The sequence below is a fragment of the Balaenoptera physalus genome (genome assembly GCF_965194825.1).
Source record: "Balaenoptera physalus genome assembly, chromosome: 4".
Lineage (NCBI taxonomy): Eukaryota > Metazoa > Chordata > Mammalia > Artiodactyla > Balaenopteridae > Balaenoptera > Balaenoptera physalus.
Genome location: NC_138891.1, coordinates 38426865 through 38447770, shown reverse-complemented (window position 1 = coordinate 38447770; position 20906 = coordinate 38426865). Strand labels below are relative to the sequence as shown.

Sequence of the window (20906 nt, the reverse complement as noted above, 5' to 3'; positions counted from 1 at the left end):
TGTCAAATGTCCCTTTTAGTTGGGGTGGGCGCAGACACGCTGCTGGGGAGCCACTGCCTAAGGGATAAAAGCTGGAGGGAAAGAATGATCATAACCAGGGTTTCTTCCTTTCTTTGGAGGTTTTCTGGGTTTTTTTAGAAAAATATAACCAGTCTGGTGCCCTGGCCTAGCCAGTTTCAGGGAGAGTCTCCCAAAATGCATTTAAATTATACAGTACTTCACCTCTTTGCCTTTTTTTTCCCCTTAGGGGCCACTTTTCCCCCCGCAACATTACCACTGGGTTGGGCCCTGCTTTCTGTGGCTTAATCCCATCTTGTTTCAGGAATCCCACTGACTTTCAACAAATTCTGAGGGGCACATGACGAGCCTCTAGGAGAGGCAGCTGGCCAGAGGTGCTGGGCAGGGCTGCCTGCCGTCCCCAGCCTGGAAACGGCCGTGCTGAGGACACGGTGCTTGGGGACCTGCTCCTCCCTTTTGGGAAAAACTAGATTTCTATCTCTTCCTTGGGAATGAATAAGCCACTGGGGGCAACAACTCACACAAAACAAACTCACCAGAAACCAGGCTGCAAACCAGAGCGCGACCCTATTGCCTTAAAATGCTTACCTCCTCAGAGCTCTACCGAGGGTTTGAGCTCTGAATGTGGGCAGCGTGGATGTGGTCCAGAGTGCGTGCAGGGCCCCCAGGCCACGGGCTCCAGGCCCTGGCTGGGTACCTGGCCCTTTCTGTCTGTCTCAGCTGCCCAGGGATGACCCTTGTGGGCTGACGGGGGAGGGAGGGAGGAGGCTGGGATCTGAGAGGACAGTGAGAGCTGAAAGATGTGCACAATCTTTAGACATCATTTACAGCTTCTGCTTCATTACAGGCCGAGTGCCAGTTACCCCTCCTGCGCAGACACCTTCCCAGTAGACACCGTGCCTTCCGTTATCGGGAGGCCTGGGAAACAGCAATAGCTGTGATGGATGTGGGATCAGGACAGAGGGACTTGGATGATCTCATGAGATACTCTCTTCGGGCTGTGGGAAAGCCTGATGAAATAGCCCTGCTTCTGAGGAAAGCTCATCTCCCTAGAGAAGGGAACAGTCCCCACTGCCCTGGGGGAGCTGATCACTCGCCGAAGGGGGCCGATGGCCCCTGCAGGCTCTGTTTTTTCTGATCCCCATCTCCCTCCTTCCCTTGAGGACCATCTTCCTCTGTCATTATATACTTTACTCAAGGGTCTGGCCACTGTGTTGGCTAACACCGGGTCTCTCAGGAGTGACCTTTGGCATTCTGTGCACAGCTTTCAGAACCCAGGCATCAGTAGGGGTTTTTCCTGAGTGGAGCTGCAGCCTCATGGCTGCCCTGAGCGATAACCCTGGGTCAGGTGTGTTCTCCAGGCTTGTCACTTGGCCATATCCTGTGGGATGTCTTCTCCTTGACTGTGGTCTGATTTTGATAGACATTTCTGCTAAGTGGACAAGGAATGCCTTTGTGAAGTTCATATGTCTCCTAATAGAGGGGCAGGGAAAAAAATAAAAGAACACCGCTGTCCCCATGTTTTTAACCAAGGAAAGCAGAAAGCCACCTCTTTTTCCACGCCATCCAGGTATCTGGTGCTGTCTTTGGAGCCTTGTCCATCAGAGGCTCTCTCCAGCTTGGGCTCTGGTGGGAGTGCAGCTCCACGGGACTGGCGGTAGGTCCTCAGCGTGTGTAAATGCATCAGCTCGACCCACTTTTCTGTCACAAACCAAGTGGGACAATAAGCGAACCACATCAAGAGCCCTTTTTGCCGCTTCAGTCATTCTCACTCCCATTGCTGGGCCTTTGTTGGAGTCCTTTGTCACTTTTGAAAATGTTATTTCTTAGGAAGTAAAAGAACAGTATGGCCATGGTTAGTGTTGCTGGTAAGTTCCGTTACTTGAGGCACATTTACTATAATAGAAAAATGTGAATCTGACCAGTGTGTTACAAAGCTGGTTACTACCACAACCGTCAGCTTTGTCCCCACGGCACCTGCACTTCAAAAGCATGGTCTTCAAAAGCCATTGTGTTAGGGAAACGGGATGAACAGTGCTGTGCGACGCTGATTTCTGTTCAAAAGGAAAGAGAAGAGAATGAAAAAAAGCCGTGTGCTTGCAACAGGGCTCTCTGCAAGTGTTGTTTCCACACTGGTCTGGTTCGTTGGTCAGGGATCTTGGTCAGGGATGCTCTGTATTTTCTCTGTGTATCTAGTTCGCATGACTGCTTGTTCAGCCCTGTCTCAGTCAATATTCTTCGTGCTCATTTAGGTTAAATGTGCCTTTTCTTCCTTACAGGTGTCTCTGCTTCTCAGAGGCTTTCACACGTGGTGTGAGCATCCTCTACAGACATGAAAAGATGTGAGGTCCCAGATCCCTAGGATCAACATGGAGCAGCTTTCTGGATCACTAATTTTACTCACAGACTTTTGGGTATTGTTGTTTTATATGAGATAGTGATCTACCAATGGAGTTCTGTGCTCAGTTTGCATACATTTTAAAGATAATGCACGATGCTTCAGAAACATTTTGTGCTGGTAGCAGATGCCATAAGCCACACCCCCAAGACTCCTGAAGCGGGTAGTATTATGGGTTGAATTGTGTCTCTCCGAATATGTTGAAGTTCTAACTCCTAGGACCTCAGAATATGAACTTATTTGGCAATAGGGTATTGCAGATGTAGTTCCTTAGGTGGGCCCCTAATCCAGTGTGACGGGCGTCCTTATAAAAAGCAGAAATTAGACACAGACATGCACACGGGATAAGACTGTGCGAACGTGGAGGCAGAGATGGGGGTGATGTGTCTACCAAGGATGCCAAAGGTTGCCAGCAAACCCCCAGAAGCTAGGGGGAGGACTGGAACAGATCCTTCCTCACAGCCTCAGAAGGAACTAACCCTGCTGACATGTTGATTTCAAACTTCTGGCCTCTGGAATCGTGAGACAACATATTTCTGTTGTTGAAGCCCATGGTACTTCGTTACAGGAGCTCTGAGCAAACTAATCCAAGGGGTCAGTCTTTTCTCTTGCTGGAGGTGCTTCATGGGCGGAGTTTGAGATCCCCTGAACCTTGCCATTTAGGGTTGGACAGACCCAGCTTTGGATTCTGGCCATGCCATCTACAAGTCATGTGGCCTTGGGCACAGATCCAAAAGTCTCATGGTGAGGATTTACTTATTTTTAAAATTTAAAAATTTTTTATAAATTTATTTGTTTTATTTATTTATTTTTGGCTGCATTGGGTCTTCGTTGCTGCACACAGGCTTTCTCTAGTTGCGGTGCGTGGGCTTCATTGCGGTGGCGTCTCTTGTTGCGGAGCACAGGCTCTAGGTGCGTGGGCTTCAGTACTTGTGGCACGTGGGCTCGGTAGTTGTGGCTCGCAGCTCTAGAGCGCAGGCTCAGTAGTTGTGACGCACGGGCTTAGTTGCTCCGCGGCATGTGGGATCTTCCCAGACCGGGTCTCGAACCCGTGTCCCCTGCATTGGCAGGCAGATTCTTAACCACTGCGCCACCAGGGGAGCCCCTCCATTGTGAGGATTTAAATGAGAGGCTGAGTGTGATAATACCAGACACGGGACCTGGTAACCTGGTGGGTTCTCGGTAGATATTACTCCTGTTTCCTTTTTCCCTTCCGACCTTCTTGTCCCTAGAAGTCATTTTGTCAGAGAGACAGGAGCTCAGGAGCCCTGGAGAGGTAAGAGGACGTCCTCAGTCACACCATGAGCTGGTGCAAGGCTGGATATCAAATCCAGGCCACCCGACTCCACACCTGTGCTGTGGTTCCCTATGATGTCGTCTTTGGGGGCTCCCCACCCCCTGTTATAAAAGTTCTCTGCACGTTGTCTCCCACAGACAGTTGCAAAGGTGATGAAATAGGTGAGACTCTAGGCCCTGGATGCTCTTTGTACCGTCTGGTGAGAAGTTTCTGCTATGGGTTCTTGCACTGTCCAGAAAGACTTCTTAACAGAAGAAATGCCTGCTACTTTATTGCTTACTTTGTTCTTCTTTTTACATACTCTTTAAAAAAATTTTTTTAGTTGAAGTATAGTTGTACAATATTAGATAAGTTACAGGTGTACACTATAGTGATTCACAATTTTTAAAGGTTATACTTCATTTACAGTTATTATAAAATATTTGCTATAGTCCCCGTGTTGTGCAGTATATCCCTGTAGCTTAGTTTATACCTAATAGTTTGTACCTCTTAATCCCCGACCCCTATATTGTCCCTCCTTCCCTCTCCCCACTGGTAACCACTAGTTTGTTCTCTATATCTGTGAGTCTGCTTCTTTTTTTTGTGTTATATTCACCAGTTTGTTGTATTTTTTAGATTCCACATATAAGTGATATACAGTATTTGTCTTTCTCTGACTTATTTCACTTGAGCATAATGCCCTCCAAGCTCACTCATGTTGCTGCAAATGGCAAAATTTCATTCTTTTAATGGTTTTAATGGTTGAGTAGTATTCCACTGTATATATATACCACATCTTCTTTATCCATTTATCTGTTGATGGACACTTAGGTTGCTTCTGTATCTCAGCAGTTATAAATAATGCTGCTATGAACAATGGGGTGCATGTATCTTTTCGAGTTAGTGTTTTGTTGTTTTTTTTTGGATATATACCCGGGAGTGGAATTTCTGGGTCATATGGCAGTTCTGTTTTTAATTTTTGAGAAACTTCCATACTGTTTTCCATAGTGGGTGCACCAATTTACATTCCCATCAACAGTATATGAGGGTTCTTAACATGTTAGCACAAAGTAATTATTCCTCATGAAAAGATTATATTTTGTTCAAAAGTGTTTTCCATTACAGGAAAAAAGGGCTTGGGCCTTTGAAGAAGAAACCAATTATAAAGTCGGAGGGCTGATCAAGGTCATAACAACTGCGGAGGCCTGTCCTGCAGGAACACAGCCGGGTCCATAGTAATAAGCCATTGATAAGCAAGGGATTAAATTAGTTGGTGGTGACTAATTTCAGACGCAAAGTGGCTTGAGCTACATCTTCCTGATAGAGGAGCGTATTGGGGAAAAATCAGTTTGCAGATTTAGGAAGGTTGCTTAAGTTATGATTCAGTATCGATAAAGATCAAGGGTTTGGAGTCAAACCTGCACAGCTCTCGCCCTCTGCAGGAAAGCTGGACACCCTCCGGAGGAAGCTACAGTCTCCTTCCCCAGAACATGCCCAGGGCACCTCTCCACACAGTGCTGTAGACAATTGCAGGGGGTACAGGTTTCCTCCTTCCACTCACTCTTAGGCCCCCCAACCTTGGGTTAAGAGCCATCACCCTCTCCCTTTTTGGCCTCTTAAAAAAAAGCTAAGTGCTAGGTTAAAGGAGAGTTTATGATTTCTTTTCTATTTCATGCTAGAGCTGACTTGGGAAAAAAATTGTGTGGCCTGGAGTGAAGAATACTTATTGGTATAGTAGTGCTGATGAAAGAAACTAAAAATCAAGGTTTACTGAATGAAGAGAACAGAAGAGTTGGGAAGCTGTGGCTGGGTTTCAGGCTGACAGTGTGTGGTCCTGGGGCTTTGAGTCAGTGGCTGAGCCTCTTTCAGCCTCAGTTTCCCTGCCTGCACCCATGGAAGTAACAGTGCACACCTCACAGCTGCCTTGTGAGCAATAGATGGGACAATATCCTCGATCTTAATGCACCGTGTAAACTGTCGTACGAATAGAAGGTGATATTAATATGGAAAATAAAGTTAGTGACAAAAATACCTAAGCATTTATATTTTTTAGAACTTTGTTCTGAAGTTTGAGGATTTTAATACACTCTAATAAAAAGTATATTTCATGAAAAAAAATAATGGGTCCTGTTCTATCCCATGTTTGAATTTCTATATCTCATGGAAAACCTAACCTGGAAGTTGCAAACCAGCTCCCAAATGTGTTATTTCACTTGCAGGATGTTAAACAAGTTTTGTTTCGTTCATTTTTTAATCAGTTGCCAACATTTAAAACTAAAGTTTTCTTATATAAAACAAAAACAAAACCTAGATTTCAGCTGCTTTTGGGGAAACAGAAGCTGAATTACTGGTCAGCTGTCTGGGATTTCCCATGACTTACTGCTCCCCGCCTTGGGTTGTTTGCTACCTCAGGCCAGCCATACCCAAGGCACCCCCATCTCCCTGGTATCATTTTCCCAGTAGTAGGACTAGAGTATCAAATAGCATCTCGATTTGAAAAATCAAACCTGTAAAGAGACAGCAAGTTCTATAAGGATGCTCAAACAGGGGCTGTCTGGTCTCCTACCTTTAGCTGGGTCTACGTGGGTCAGGTTGGGTGAACGTGGCCAGCGTGGACAGAATTCCTTTCTCGTAAAGTGAGCACAGGATCCCTGTGAGGATTAAGTTAGATGACATATGTAAACACCTTGCAAGAATCAACGCTTGGTAAATGAGAGCTCTGAGCAGGGCATCAGGGCATCACAAAGATTCTGACGAATAATCTGCTGTTCAAACTCCAGAAGTGATGGCCACAGTCAGGCAGTGGCCGAGCACCTGGGAGGATCAGGCTGAGGAATAAGGTGCCCCCTGAAACCACAGTTTCTGAGAACAAGGATGCAGGCCCCCAGACTCACACAACAAGACCAGGGATCCAAGGTGGAAACAGACCCTTGGTGTAACACAAATGCCCTTTGCCTTTGGCAAATCACTCCTATGTCACCAGGAGTGTTAGAAAGCTCAGGAGACGTGAAGGGCCACACACAGCAGATTTGATGTGTACCTGCTTCTACTCCAAAGAAATATTAACCAGTGACAGCTCGGTGCCTTTGCCCTAAGCACTCACTTCCAGTGCAAATGCACAACTGACTTCCTGCAGAGAGCCAGTGACCAGGAGCCTGAAAATGCGTAGGGCAGCCTGGGCATCTCCTGGGTGGGAGGGAGGCAGCTGCTATGACCCTGACTGGCGGTACCTTGGAAGGTACCGCCAATCCCTAGAAGTCATGCCCAGGAATGATCTCCCCACCTTCTTCTCCCTGCCGTGGATTTCTCCCAAGTCTGTTTTATAGGAAGTTGCCTTTCTTCTATTTCTTCTGAGCAGAAGGGGATCATCCCTGGGTTGAGCAAAAGATGAGTAAGTGATTAGTGGCTGCCGTAAAAGGATCTCGTAAAGCATTTATGTTGTCACACAAAAAGGATCTGGTTTTTACACATCTGTCTTTTCAGTTCATTTGTGGCAGGTAGAAGGCTGCCAAAGTCATTTTATGACGCCAGGGGTAAGGCTCGCTTTAGGAAATGGGGTAGCCAAGGATCTGGTGTTTCCCCACACTGTTTCCTCCTTCATCTCATGACCTGACAAAAGCAGCTCTCTGAGTCACACACTGAGTGGCCTACTATTGAGGAAACAATCTATTTGCTATGGTAAACTAGGGATGTCCCTTAGAAAGAAAATCAGGGCTTTTCTTGGGTGGGTCCTGCCCTGGAGTGGGACAAATGATGCAGCAATGAGCCCCACATTGCGGACGTTGACGTGAATAGGGGTGCATTTTTCACAGGAAAATACAAGGTCATCTCAGTTCAAGCTGTAATCAAGGCAGAGCTTCTGAACCAGGGTGGGAGGGTCCCCAGGCAGCCTGGATTCAGGGAAATCTGGGTTGGAGTGCTTCTTGGTAGCACAGGCACTCAAGATCCCTGGGGAGATCCACCCTCCACCCCACCCCCCCACCAAGGGAGGCTGTCTGCTCTGCCAAAAGCCTGAATTTCCTAAAATGGCTCCAGTATCCAAGGAATCCCTGGACAGACACTTTCCAGATGGACTTTGGCTGCTGACTATTAACAGTCTCTACTATTCCCCACATCTGCTTCTAGGAGATCTCACTGGCTCTGCTCCCTCAATCAGTAGAGATGAGGACACCTCACCCCCATAAATCTTGAGATTGGTGGCTTCTGTAGCCCTGCATTCACACACACACACACACACACACACACACACACACACACACACGCTAAGATTATCTCCTTGATCTCTGGGCCATCAACTCTGGGCAGAGCCACTTGGACAATGGTTACTCCCTCAAATCTGAAGAACTGTACCCCTTAGCCAATGTTTCCAATAAAAAATCCTGCCGTTTAATATAAGCTTATTCTCTGTCTGAAATGTACAGAAATGTAATGGTCTCACGTGTGAAAGGGTGATGATCAGAGCTTGTCTGCTGGACCGGACAAAACTGAACCTGAGCATTTCTTGAGGTTTCTTCCATTCCTAGAATCTCATGATTCTGAGATCCTTCCAAATATACACACTCAAAGTGAGTTTTTCTAAAAACAAATTGGATCTCACACAAAATTAGTAACAACTGAACCAAGTACAGAATCTTACTTGGTTCTGGCCCCAGGAGGAACTTGATCATTTACATTTTAGGTGAAAACTCTTCTCCCCTTTAAATACTGCATAAAAATGGCAAGATTCTCGACTGAATAGTAATGTTACTGTAGCAAACAAAGGGGAAACTATGAAAATCTGACACAGAAATACGTGGCCTGTTATTCCAAAAAAAGTAAATGCAACAAAAAGAAGAAAGTTGGCCTCATCCTCCGTCCCAAAGCACCACGCAGCCCATGCCAGCCACCAGCACAGCCCTCTGGTCCTCTCCCACCAGGCAGGCCCCTGTCTTTGCTCAGGTCTTCCCAAGCCTTCAGTGCTTCCGGTCCCACTTTGAAGTCAGGGGTTTCCTCGTCTGTATTCACAGCGTGAATTCACAGTGTGAATTCTCCTTTCAGAGGACTTCTGAAGGCCGCCTGCCTTCCAGGCCAGCGGGAGTTCATCTCTCTGTCTCAGGTTCCCAGACCTTCATCTCTCCGTCTCAGGTTCCCAGCCCTTCGTATGAGGAGACAACTCTCAACACCGCTGGCTTATATTGCCTTGTGTAGTTTGTATATGTGTCTGTCTCCACTGCTGGGATTAGACTTCCGGAAGGCAGAGACACAATCCTATCTGTGGGCCTTTATACAAGTAGACACATCTGATACATTTTAATGACGTTTAAGTGAATTGAAGAAGGGTGACAACACCTCCACTCTAGATTTCTCTGTATATACCACAGACTACCTGGAATGTCATATGAGAGTGGGGGTGACTTAGCAGATGTTGTCAGGGTTTCTCAGCCTTGGCACAAGTGACGCCTGGGCCGGCTCGTTCTTGGGTGTGGGGACTGTCCTGTGCATTGCAGCGTGTTTAGCGGCATCCCTGGCCTCCAACCTCCAGATGCCAGTAGCGTTCCCCCTCCTCTCAAGTTGTGACAACCACAAACACCTGCAGACATTGTCAATGTCCCTTGGGGTCAGAATGGCCCCAGTTTAGAACCACTGATGTAGGTGATTCCCGAAGGAGAGGGAGTCTTCCTGAGAGGAAGTATAAGACACCTTGCCCAGTGGGGAGCCTGCCCAGACCTGCTCCCTACTCCTATAATCATCCTTGTTTTAATACATCAGCAGAAGGCAGCTATTTATAGCTTCTGGCCAAATATTTTACTCTGACAGGCTGTCACTGACAGGTTGCCAAACACTGGAATTTTCTTAAGTGGGGTGTGGAAAGAGAGAACAGGGTAAGGCCCATCCTCTGTGAAATACGAATATCTTTTTTTGGGAGGTTGTCGTCTTGGAGACAGCACAACAGCTACTAAGAGGTGCCTGGGGTCATGCCAGGAAGACTGAACAGGCAAAAAATAACAACAACAAAAGCTGAAATGAAAGATGTCTTTTCTCAGCAGGATGTGGGGAACCATCACTCTTAATAAATCAACACATACAAACTCAGGGAAGGTGTTCACCTATTTTGGCACAAGCCACAGAGCTGTGGGTGGAGATGGCTGGAATATTTTCGGTGTGTGGGGAGGTAACCCCACGGGTCATCCCTTTGGCCTCCAGATGCTGGGGCCATCCATCAGCCAGGCGGCAGCCCACAGGCAGGCGGAACTGTGATGAAGTGCGTTGGCTCAAACATGGCAAACAGTGTTCGGTGTTGGCACAAACCACCACCCTCGCTTTTCTTTTACGCTATGACACTTTTTCATGTCGGGGAGCTGAGTCTGAGTGAGGTCCCAGTGGCCGTGAAGGACTCAAGGTCCAGGGCCCGGGAGAACTGCGGGATTGTCTTTTTCCTCGCTGAGGCATTAAAGATTGGTTTGTGAAGCAGTGACTGAGGCATTACACATTAATGGCTGCACAGGGACTTTGATTCCATGTATCTCACGCTGACGTAGAAACTGGAGCTGTTATATAAGGTGTTGACTCGTCGCCCTTTCACGCAAGCCCCCCTCATCACATCATGTACCTCCCGGGGCCTGGGGGTGGGGAGAGTTGGGGGGTGGCGAGAGGGGGAGCGAGGCCTGCAGAGCTGCAGGGGCGGGACAGCTGAGGAAAGGTCTGAGGTTTGGGGCAGCGCATCTTAGCACAGCTGCTGAGAGGACGTCTGCCTGCAATAGTGATAACCACCTGACTGCTCTCACCTTTGATTTCTGTTGGCTGCATTCAGATGTGGGGAGCCAGCTGGGGGCCTCTGATGAGAAAATCAAAGATTGGAGCCAACAAACAGGTTGTTGGTACCACACGGTCCTCTCTGACACCGAAAGAGAAACTCTGCTGTCCTGGCAAGAGATGCAGTCGGACTTGGCAAGGCCCTGTTGCATCAGGAGCAAACATGGGAACGAGGGCAAGAATGACATGAACTACAGTTTCTGCCCTGATGCACAGGTGCTGAAGGAAGATTTTGCACTTCTAAGGACAAGTCTGCAAAATAGGTATTGAAGGGGACGTGGGATCTGGGTGAGCGCGAGGTGGCCACACCCTGGATGCGGGGACCCTCTGACCAGGACTGAGGGGCCCAGCGGAGAAGGAGGCTACGGGCACAAGTCAGTTCCGGGGTGACAGTCCGCCCTGGATAGGCCTGCAGACCCTTGGCCTGCTCTCAGTCCCTCAGCCTTGCCCCCCAGATGGGGCTGAGGGGCTCCCCTGGAGCAGCCCGGGGGAGGGCAGAGCTGGCCAGGACAGACATTGTCTTCCTCGGGAAAGCAGCCCGGTGACTCACGTGTTCCAGGCAGGGAGCGCTGCACGTCTAGACTTAATTCTTGCTGTGATGCATCCAGCCTGCCTCCACACAGTTAGCAAAGTCCCTCCGGTCGGGCCTCATGGGGCCACACCCAGCACTTAGTTACCCCAAAGCACACTAAGCAGACAAAGCCCTGGAAAATGGGAGGAAAAAATTGGAAATAATTTCATATTTCAGAAAAAACTATTGAACTGTTCACCATGGGAAAAATCAGAACGTTGTTAATGTCTTTACACGTCGTATTGCCGGGCAGTTTCTCAATTCTGCGTGTGCTGGGGCCACTGTAACCCCTCCTGCTTCCTCCGTCCTGCTCTGACCCTGGCCCCTGACGACGAAGCCACCCTCCCCAGCTCGGCAAGGGGCCTGGAACAAACGGCCACCTCCCCAGTTCCCTCCCAGGTGCTGGAAGGTCTTTCTAGGGAGGTGTTGGGATCTTGCCGCAGCCCTGCAGATGTGAAGATCCTGTAGTCTTTTCTAGAACGTGCCCTTGAAGGCAGCCGTTGACCCTGGCAGCCAGTGCAGGACCCTTCTCCCCACCTTGTGCCCCAACACCCACTTCCCAAGGGAGCAGTTAATTAACTACAGTCCTGATCACCAGAGGGAATATCTTACTCAACAGCATCCCACGGTGATTCTCCTAATAAGAGAAACAATGGGAATCTGAGACCAGGGCTGCTGCCCTCTTCCCAGAAAGGGCAGAGCTGCCATTTGCTGACCACCCTCCTGTCCCAATGGGCCTTCCTTCCCCTTTATGACACTCTCCCATCCTAGGAACACCTCCCTGACCCTGTGACTTTTTGTGTCCCCCAAGTGCAATGAATCTTTGTCACCTTGCTTCTGTGCCTGAGATTTACCCGCCCTCTTTTCGTTCTGTCACTGCCTGGCTGAATGATGGGGTATCTGACAGGGGAATCTGGTCTCTTCTTCCTGTTCCCAAGTACAAGATGCACCTTCAGGGCTGATGACCTTGTTCATCCCCCGGGATGAGGAGTAACTCCCATCATCTGGCAGGGAAAGACAAGGCTGGGAGATATTGCCCTAAGGGAGAGAGCTCTTGGGGAGAGCCAGCCTCCTAAAGTTAGCGCATGTCCTGATCCGTGTTCAGTATCTCTCCAGCAAAGCCAGGCGACAATATCTTTTGGCTCCTGTGTTCCGCATCGGCTCGGCAGGCGGAGGAGGGGGCTCCAGCCAAGCAGAAGGCAGCATGCGGGTCCCGGCTTTGGCCTCTGTCAAGACTCCTTCCGGTCTACTTGCTCCCTGGTTGCTTTTAATCAGTCAAAGCCCCGTGTTCCAGATGAGAAAGGAGCGGGGAGGGGAAGAGGCTAAAACTCTGTTCAAGTTAAAGCGGGATTTATCGTAATTGGTTGTTCATACTGACTTCCAGCACAGTGCCTCATACATTGTGGCTCAAACTGAGTATTTCTCATCCATGTCTCATCAAAGCCTGACAGTCCCTGGGTCTCTTTACATTTCCACAGAACCCTACTTTGGTGGGAGCGTGGCAGGGCGGGGAGGCAGGGGCTCAGTCGGGTAAGCGACTCTGGGCTCAGAGATTAACGCTGGTTAAGTATTAGTGTACTTCCCCTGCCAGGTAAAGTGGTATGGTAGATAATTTTTGGTTTGGGCTGGCTGTGCCCTGAGTCACTTCTGGGAATTACTTCTTCCACATACGGGAAGCTGTTAGTCGAGGTGCCTGCCTGTCCCTGGCCCAAGGTCAGGCACTCGAATTTTTTGAGGTCAGTCAGATCTGCCTTCCCTGGAATCCTAAATTGGAGCAAAGTCATCAAAAGACAGAATCCAGTTGGAGCTCATTCCTTATTCACAGCAGTGTACCCAGGTGACACTGGCGAGGGGGTCTTGTGTCTTAGACTCTTGATTCTGTGCTGCTTCCTGCCCATGAAGTTCCTCAGTTCCTGTCCATTTTGTCCGGTTTCTGAGCCTGGTTTCCTAGCCATTGAGAAATTAGCTGTTTTTCCAGTAAATTCCCTTTTTGGTGTAGATTAGCCAGGGTTGGTTTCTGTTGCTTACACCCAAGGAGCCCTAATTCACACGCACAATGAACCTGGGTTTCTGAACATCCCTTAAGTCACACTTGGTTTCAGAATGTTGCCCCAAAGTTGAAGCCAGGGAAGTCTTTTCATTTACCCAGACTCCGTAGTAATCATCTCCCAGCATCCATCTCTTTAGTTGCCAAGCCCATGCTGGTTATTCGCTGACTATGGTTTCTAACCTGCCTTTTGGTTTCTTGAAGTATTCTTTTGCTCAGTTCAGACTGGGCCAAATCTTTCCACCCTGTACCTGGGGAACAGACTTGCTTCCCATGTGTTCTGCTGCTTGATGCTCCTCAAACACACACTAGGGAAATGCAAACTGGGACAATATTTTTGCAAACCAAATTGCAAAACCATAATCAAGAGCTTTTAAAACATTCTTTCTTTCTGAACTAGTAATTCAACTAATTGAGGACTTTATCCTAAGAAAATTTTCAGAGAAGCAGAAAGATGACTAAGCATATTTATTACATTATTATCTTGTAGTAGCCAAAACTTGAAGACAACTTAAATGTCTAGGAGCAGGGAAATAAACAATGGTCTGTTCATATGATGATATGTGATACACCCATTCAAAATCATAGTTTTGTGGAATATTTAATACTATGAGGAAACTCACACTATCTTGTGTACCAGGTGTAAAAAAACCAGGACACCAACCTGTAAGTACGGAATCAACTCAATCCATTTTATTCAAATTGGGAAGGACTGCACCAACATATTAGCAGAGGTTATCTCTTTATGGTTTAGTAGGAAACCCTCTGAGGTAAGAACTATGTCTTACTTAAAGTTATAGCTCTAATTCCTAGCTCAGGTCCAGTCATATAGCTTGCCTGGTGAAGTAATGAGGAAGTTTCTTTTTATTTTTCCATAATGTTCATTTCTTTTAAATAATCAATGTGCATTCATGTAGAATCAGAAAAAAACCATTTTAGGCAATAAAGCTGCAGTGCATGAGGTTTACTGAAATCCTATTCATGCTTTAGGGTCCATATGGCAGTTTTAATATTTGATTGCTCCTTCTTAAGAGAGGTGGGGTCTGTGTCCCCTCCCTTGAAGTGGGACTGCTTCAACCAATGGGCATAGTGGCAATGACGCTCTGTGACTTCTGAGGCTGTCACAAAAAGCCATGCAGTTTCTGCCGCATTCGCTGCTGCCCTGAAGTGCACTGTAAGAGCTCAACCACCCCAAGGCTGCCATTTTGAAGAGGCCATCTAGGGTGCTCTGGTCGGCCTTCCAGCTGCACCTGTCCTTCGTTCCAGGTGCCAGGCACATGAGTGAAGAGTCACCTTGGAAGTGGATGCTTCCAGCCCCCTGTTGTTTGAGTCACTGCTAGCCAACTGGGCTCCAGACACTATGGAGCAGAGACAGGCTGTCCAAATTGTGTCTCATCCAAACTCCTGACCCACAGATTTCCTGAGCGTGATAAAATGGTGATTGTTTTATGCCACTAAGTTTGAAGTGGTTAGAGAGCAGTAGATACAAAAACAGTTCTCCTTAAGCTCCCTCTTTGTGAAGCCTTTCCTGTCCTTCCCAGAATTCCATGTCCTAAATTGAAATTAGTCATTCTTGTTTTCCAAAGCCCTTCTCTATACCTGTATCGAAGTACTGACTCATCTTGCCTTTGGCTTTCTCCGGATGATGAGTTCCTTAAGGGAAGCAACTGTGTGAGTCACTTTTGCATCCTCAGGCCAGTGTCCAGCCCATGGAATCTAACTGATGGTCCTTCTATTCCTTTTTCTATTAGTATAATGCACAAGAGAGACAGGAATTGACAGAGAAGCCAAATTTGGTGTGTGCATCAGGCTTTCATGGAGTTCTGGCTATCTCCATGCTTCTGGGCTGCAACTCAGTGCGGCGATGGGATGCACTGGGATGGCACTATGCCTGTAAACCATCCCAATCCTTAGTTTACTCGGGCTGCCATAACAACGGGGTGGCTTAAACCACAGAAACTTATTTTCTCACAGTTCTGGAGGCTAAAAGTCCAAGAACAAGGCGTTGGCAGGTTTGGCTTCTTCTGAGGCCCCTCTCCTTGGCTTGCAGACGGCAAGTCTTCTCACTGTGTCCTCACATGGTCTTTCCTCCATGCATGCACATCCCTGGTGTCTCCTCCTCTTCTTATAAGGATACAGTCCTATTGAATTAGGGTCCCACCCTTATGTCCCCATTTATCTTTACCTCTTTAGAGGCCCTGTCTCCAAATCCTGTTATAATTGAAATTGGTGCTTCAACATATGAATTTAGGGGTGGGGAGAACACAATTCAGTCCATAACACAGTGGATTCTTAGTTATTGTTTACACTCCCTGTAGTTGTAGATGTCAGTGAAAAGAATGAATGAGCTCAGCGATCTACATTCTACCCACAGATACTTTCCTGACTGTAAGTTCAGGCTTACGCTGTTCTTGCTCCCATATCCCTTTACGTGATGGCCTGCTTAGGGGATAGACGTCTGTGATAACTTGCCCTTCTCCACAGCCAATGGCAAGATCTGATCTCAGGTAGCTTTTGTTTGTTCGCTTGTTTTGTGTTTGGTGCCCAAGGAAACCTCAGACAAATCTTCAGTATAAGACAGTGCTGACTGCAAAGTGACGCACGACATGTCCCTGTGTACAAGTGGGTGCTCTTCTGTTGCAACCTGGTCAGTTTACAATAGCTGAATAAACAACATCTAAAAAGGGGCTTGGGAGGGAAGCTGCCATCAGCAGTCGGAGGATGATTTAATAAGGACATGCAGGAATGCCGGGAGCTAGGGTGACTGGCAGCTAGTCTTTAGAACTTTTCTTTGCAAATTAATTCCTAGCAATGTCTTTTTTTGTCAATCTCTGTTTTATTGTTTTATATCACATTCCAAAAATGAGAGAGAGAGAGAGAGAGAGAGAGAGAGAGAACACAATCTTCTACTGAGTTGAGTTGGACTTGGAACTATTTTACATCCATATCTGTGAGCTACAGGTGCTGAATAAGGCATGGAGCAAATATTCAAGGTCATACACTTGCCCTTTGCAATTCAAATTAAAGCGCACCTACCTTGCAATTTTTGCCCTTGTTTTCAGCTGGTCTTTGTCATACTACCTCACTGTCACACCAACCCTCTCCCCACCCCTCCTCCCACCTTACTTTCACCTCTTAAGGAATGAGAAAACGTTTCTTGTTCTGATTCACGCTATCACTAACGCATGCTCCACAAGAATCAATCAGCTTTCATTTTCACATAATGTAGCATGTTTACACAATTACCAACCAACCTGGCTGCATGGAGTGTTCTAATATTATAAAGTTCTTTATGTGAAAATCAGTTCTGAAATACATTTTTATCTGCCAGTTGAAATTGGTAAGAATTTTGTTCCAGTCTGTAAGAAGGCTTTATCCCTGCTCAGTACTATAAAGCCCTCAAGATTTTATCTTTCTTGAATTATCTAAAGGTAGGAAGAGATTCAATTTGCTAAGAGTCCTTGTTTTTGACACAAAGACAAATATCTGCTCCTGAGCTATACTTCACAAAGCAATGATTCATTTTAAAAACCTCTCAGGATCATGAATTCTCCAGATAGAAAAAATGAACCTAAGTCTTGCTTTCTTCATTAATTTTAGTATGTTCTCTCTCTGCTGCTTCACTTTAGAAAAGAGGTATAATTACTATCTCTATGAGTCAGACTCGTAGCCCAGCACCTGTTAGAAAATTAAAAAATATTTTCCCCACATCACACTACAAAGTGAGGCCATTGTTCTCATGCAGTTGCTGATGTTCATTCATTTGCCAAAATGACTATATTGGAGGCTTTAAAAGCCATAGTGATAATGAAAAACAATGACTAGAGACTATTCCAAATGCCAATACATAAAGATAGTAACATGAACTTGATAAACTCTGATTTTCATTCTTTTTAAATTATTCGTAGATCAATAAGGGAGAGTCTGTTTCTCCCAGGCATGACGTAGCAGCAGATGCAGGCAGTTCAGAGTTGTCTTCTTAAACCATACCCCAGGTAGTTACTTAGGCGTTAGGTATGGAATTCAGTCAATGCTAATCACAGAAGGAGACTCAATGTGTGTGAATATGTTATTGACGTAAGAGATTAAGGGATAATTGTAAGTAAGGAAAACTGATGTCATGACATAAAAACTATCCAGCTCAGGAAGGAGCAGAGTATAATAAAAAATCTTTACACAGTCCATTTCTTGCCTAAATGCTGTACAAAGAGATAAAGGTCAAAATACTCTTGTTCTTTGGATAACAAATGTAGTGTCCCAATGCCAAACAAAGACCACTTAGATCATCACTTCTTTCAACTCTGCCATGCTTTTCATGACTTCAAAGGGTGTTTCTGTACAGACTAACTTGGAATTTACTTTGAATGAGAAATGCATGCTGCACAGTCACAGATTGTTTGGGGTAAGCAGGAGAGCTCTGCTAACACTGTCACCCAGCCCAGCGTACAGGTAGCATGTCCAGGCCTTTGCCATGTGCACTGTGGGGGAAAAGCAAATGAGACGGTGCACGCCCTTGGCCAATGGTGATAGTAAGTGAAACAGAGTTTGGAAATGCCTCCAAAGTGAGGGATGCTGTTACTAATTTTTGTCTTAATCTAGGCTTTTTTGATTAAAAGTATTTTTTATATTCTTCTTTTCCTGAAGCCATGAATCTATACTGAATGAATGAGTGGAGAATTCATTCAACAGGAAATATGTAACTTATGTTCTTCACCTCTTAAAGAAATTTCTTTTTTGATCCATTTCTTTGTAAATAATTATGAGTTCAACAGTTTATTAATGACACAGTCATTGGAGCTCCTGGGGTTCATTCAAAATGTGTTGGAGAATTGTTTAGAAGCGATTTGAAATCAGGTAACCAATGCTTTGTGGTCAAACACTGACTTGTTATCTGCAGAAAAGCAGGTTTTCATCTTCCTCTCTAAAATTTTTTACAGTATTTAGTGCAAGAAATTAACTATCTGGTACAGATGTTTCTTAATTTATCACCTCAGCATAATGATTGGCACAAAGAACTTAATAAATGTTTGTTGAATGAATGAATGAAGTATGGATAATTAAAAAGTATGGATAATTTTACTTAAAAAATCAGCATTTCTTTTCAGGATTAATTTTAGAGAGCAATGTTTGTTCTAATTTGCTATGGACTAAAAATAACCAAAAAATCAAAATAAATAAAATATATCCTGGGTATTTTCCAAACAGAAAAATATATTCTACATTAAACACTGTGTGGATTTGCTTCTCCCAGAAGCAGATGACTGAGGAAATTTCTAGCTTTGACTGCTTATATTACAAAAAAAGAGAAAGGTGGTCATTGGAATAATGGTAAATGAGGCCACTTTTGTTTCCATCCTTTGGTCCCCAGACCTCTGTATTCTTCTGACACAGTGCTTTATAGAGGTCTTCAATTCAGCACATATACTGCGGTGGGGGGGGAGATGTCCCCCCATCTCCACAGAATATTTACTGCCTTTAGTTTGCTGAACTAGATATGCTAAAAGATTTACCCAGTGAAAACAACCAGAATGCTAGACAAAATAACAAAGAAAACACTTTTTAAAGGCATCAACAGATGGCACAGAAGTAAGGAATCTGCAGAAATCAAAAACAAGACAGAAGTAGCGACTTTGGGAGAGGAGAACCAAAGCCAGCTCTCTCAGTATTTCTGCCAAAACCTGGAATCCTTGAACTTTTTGGAAAATGTTTGATAGTGGAGGGGAGGAGATGAAGCCTTGGGCCCATGCAAATTGGAAGTTTTATAGGAGACTCTCAGATAAAGCTGGAATCTCAAAGGGCTTTACCTTCAGTTCAAAGGATGAGTAAAAAATAACCTGCTATGCAGGAGACAGCCATGCATCTGATTTGATCTTTATGCTGGAGGAGAGTGGGATGAATTCTCACCTGAGAATCTGTACCTGCAGCCTGGCCCTCACGTGACTTTTTGTATGAATTTATTTCATCTGCATCTGAAAAATTGAAAGAAGAGAATTTTAATATAAGTGCTCCAAGAATGTTTGTATAATCAAGAGCAAATGCAAATCTTTTATGGAAGAATGCAATCTCTACCCAGGTCTCAAAGAATTCCTATAGATAAAGTTCCAAGGAACTTAAGCTCACATAAAAACACACATAGGCATATTCTGCCATTCCCCCCCAACCCCACACAAGAAAATAAAGCACCATGAGTGAGAACCAGCAGAAACAGGGAGAAAAATCAGATCTGTAAAGATGATCAGACACAATATAAAATAAGCATGGTTGGTATGTTTAAAGAAATGAAAAGTTTGTGAACAAGGAATAAGAGAATTTTTAAAAACAAATCTAGCAGATTGGAGAAAAATTGAATAAAGCTTTTAGAAATGGAAAACTGCTTTATGCAGAAAGATTATGAGGCCAAATGAAGGAAAGTCTGAGATGCAAGAAGAAATGGTGAGCAAAGAAATTGATGAACATTGACTACATATAACAATAATAGTCATGTCTAATTTGTGAGGTTAAACAAACAAGATAGAATTCAAATATGGTCAAAATATAATATAAATTGGAACACTGTGAAAGTTGTAGTTATAATATTCTAAGGTACCTGTATTGTTTGGGTGAAGCATCAAGAGATTAAGTAAGCATGTTAAAATGTCTGGGTAACTCCTGGGACTTCCCTGGTGGTCCAGTGGTAAAGAATCTGCCTTCCAATGCAGGGGACGCGGGTTTGATCCCTGGTCGAGGAACTAAGATCCCACATGCCACGGGGGAACTAAGACTGTGCACCACAACTACTGAGCTCGCACGCCTCAGCAAGACAGCCCGCGTGCTGCAAACTGCAGAACCTGAGAGCTCTGGAGCCCGCGCACCACAACTAGAGAGAGAAAACCCGCACGCCACAAGTAGAGAGAAGCCTGCATGACACAATGAAGACCCGACGCAGCCAAAAAGTAAAAAATAAAATAAATAAAATAAAATAAAATATTAAAAAAAAATGTCTGGGTAACTCCTAAAAATAGTTGTAGAGAGAATTACTTCCAAAGGAATAGAAGTAGGGTGTGATGGTGGGAATAAGAAAAAGAAACGAAAAAAGAAAATCTATTCAGAAGATGGCAAGTAGGAAAAAAAGAGAGAGAGAGAATGGAAAGCACATAATAAGATGGTAGAAATACATCAAAGGAAGAAGAGCAAAGACAGAGTCTTAAGACACTTTGCTCCAAAACAAAACAATGGGAGTCCATACACACTCTAAAATGTTCATTCACTCTATAATTTCATACTGTTAACAATGAAAAAAGAGCATAAGTAACTTTTGAGAACAAAAGGTTTTAATTTCAAGTATCTCAAGTACAGTAGTAGTTCAGCATATCAGAGACCATTCAGCTTATCAGAGATCAATGTTTCCCATAACAGGGCTTTTAATGGGATATTGGAAGGGGCTGCATCAAGGCCTTCTGTTTTATATTAACTTTATTTAAAGTTAAAAGAAACTTTAACTTTTGAAGATCTATGTCTCAAAAATGGACTTTTATAGACAATTTTTAGGAGCACTTTTATGATTACTAAATTTAGAACATGTTTTTATTCTTATAAATTTTGACCTTTGTCTTTTTTTTTTTTTTTAATTTATTTTTTTAATTTTTTTTAATTTATTTATTTTTTGGCTGTGTTGGGTCTTCGTTTCTGTGCGAGGGCTTCCTCTAGTTGCGGCAAGCGGGGGCCACTCTTCATCGTGGTGCGCGGGCATCTCACTATCGTGGCCTCTCTTGTTGCGGAGCACAGGCTCCAGACACGCAGGCTCAGTAGTTGTGGCTCATGGGCC

The 20906-nt window shown here is 45.1% G+C and overlaps 1 protein-coding gene across 1 annotated transcript in view; it reads right to left on the bottom strand.

Moving 5' to 3' along the window:
• Positions 1–20906, bottom strand: part of LEKR1 (leucine, glutamate and lysine rich 1) — a 331218-nt gene that overhangs the window by 30756 nt on the left and 279556 nt on the right. Inside the window, exons 16-18 of the mRNA XM_082459714.1 lie at positions 19007–19071; positions 10457–11188; positions 6259–6343 (exon numbers count right to left, since the gene is read on the bottom strand). The gene's annotated coding sequence lies outside the window, so the exon portion shown is untranslated. The remainder of the gene's footprint in view (positions 1–6258; positions 6344–10456; positions 11189–19006; positions 19072–20906) is intronic.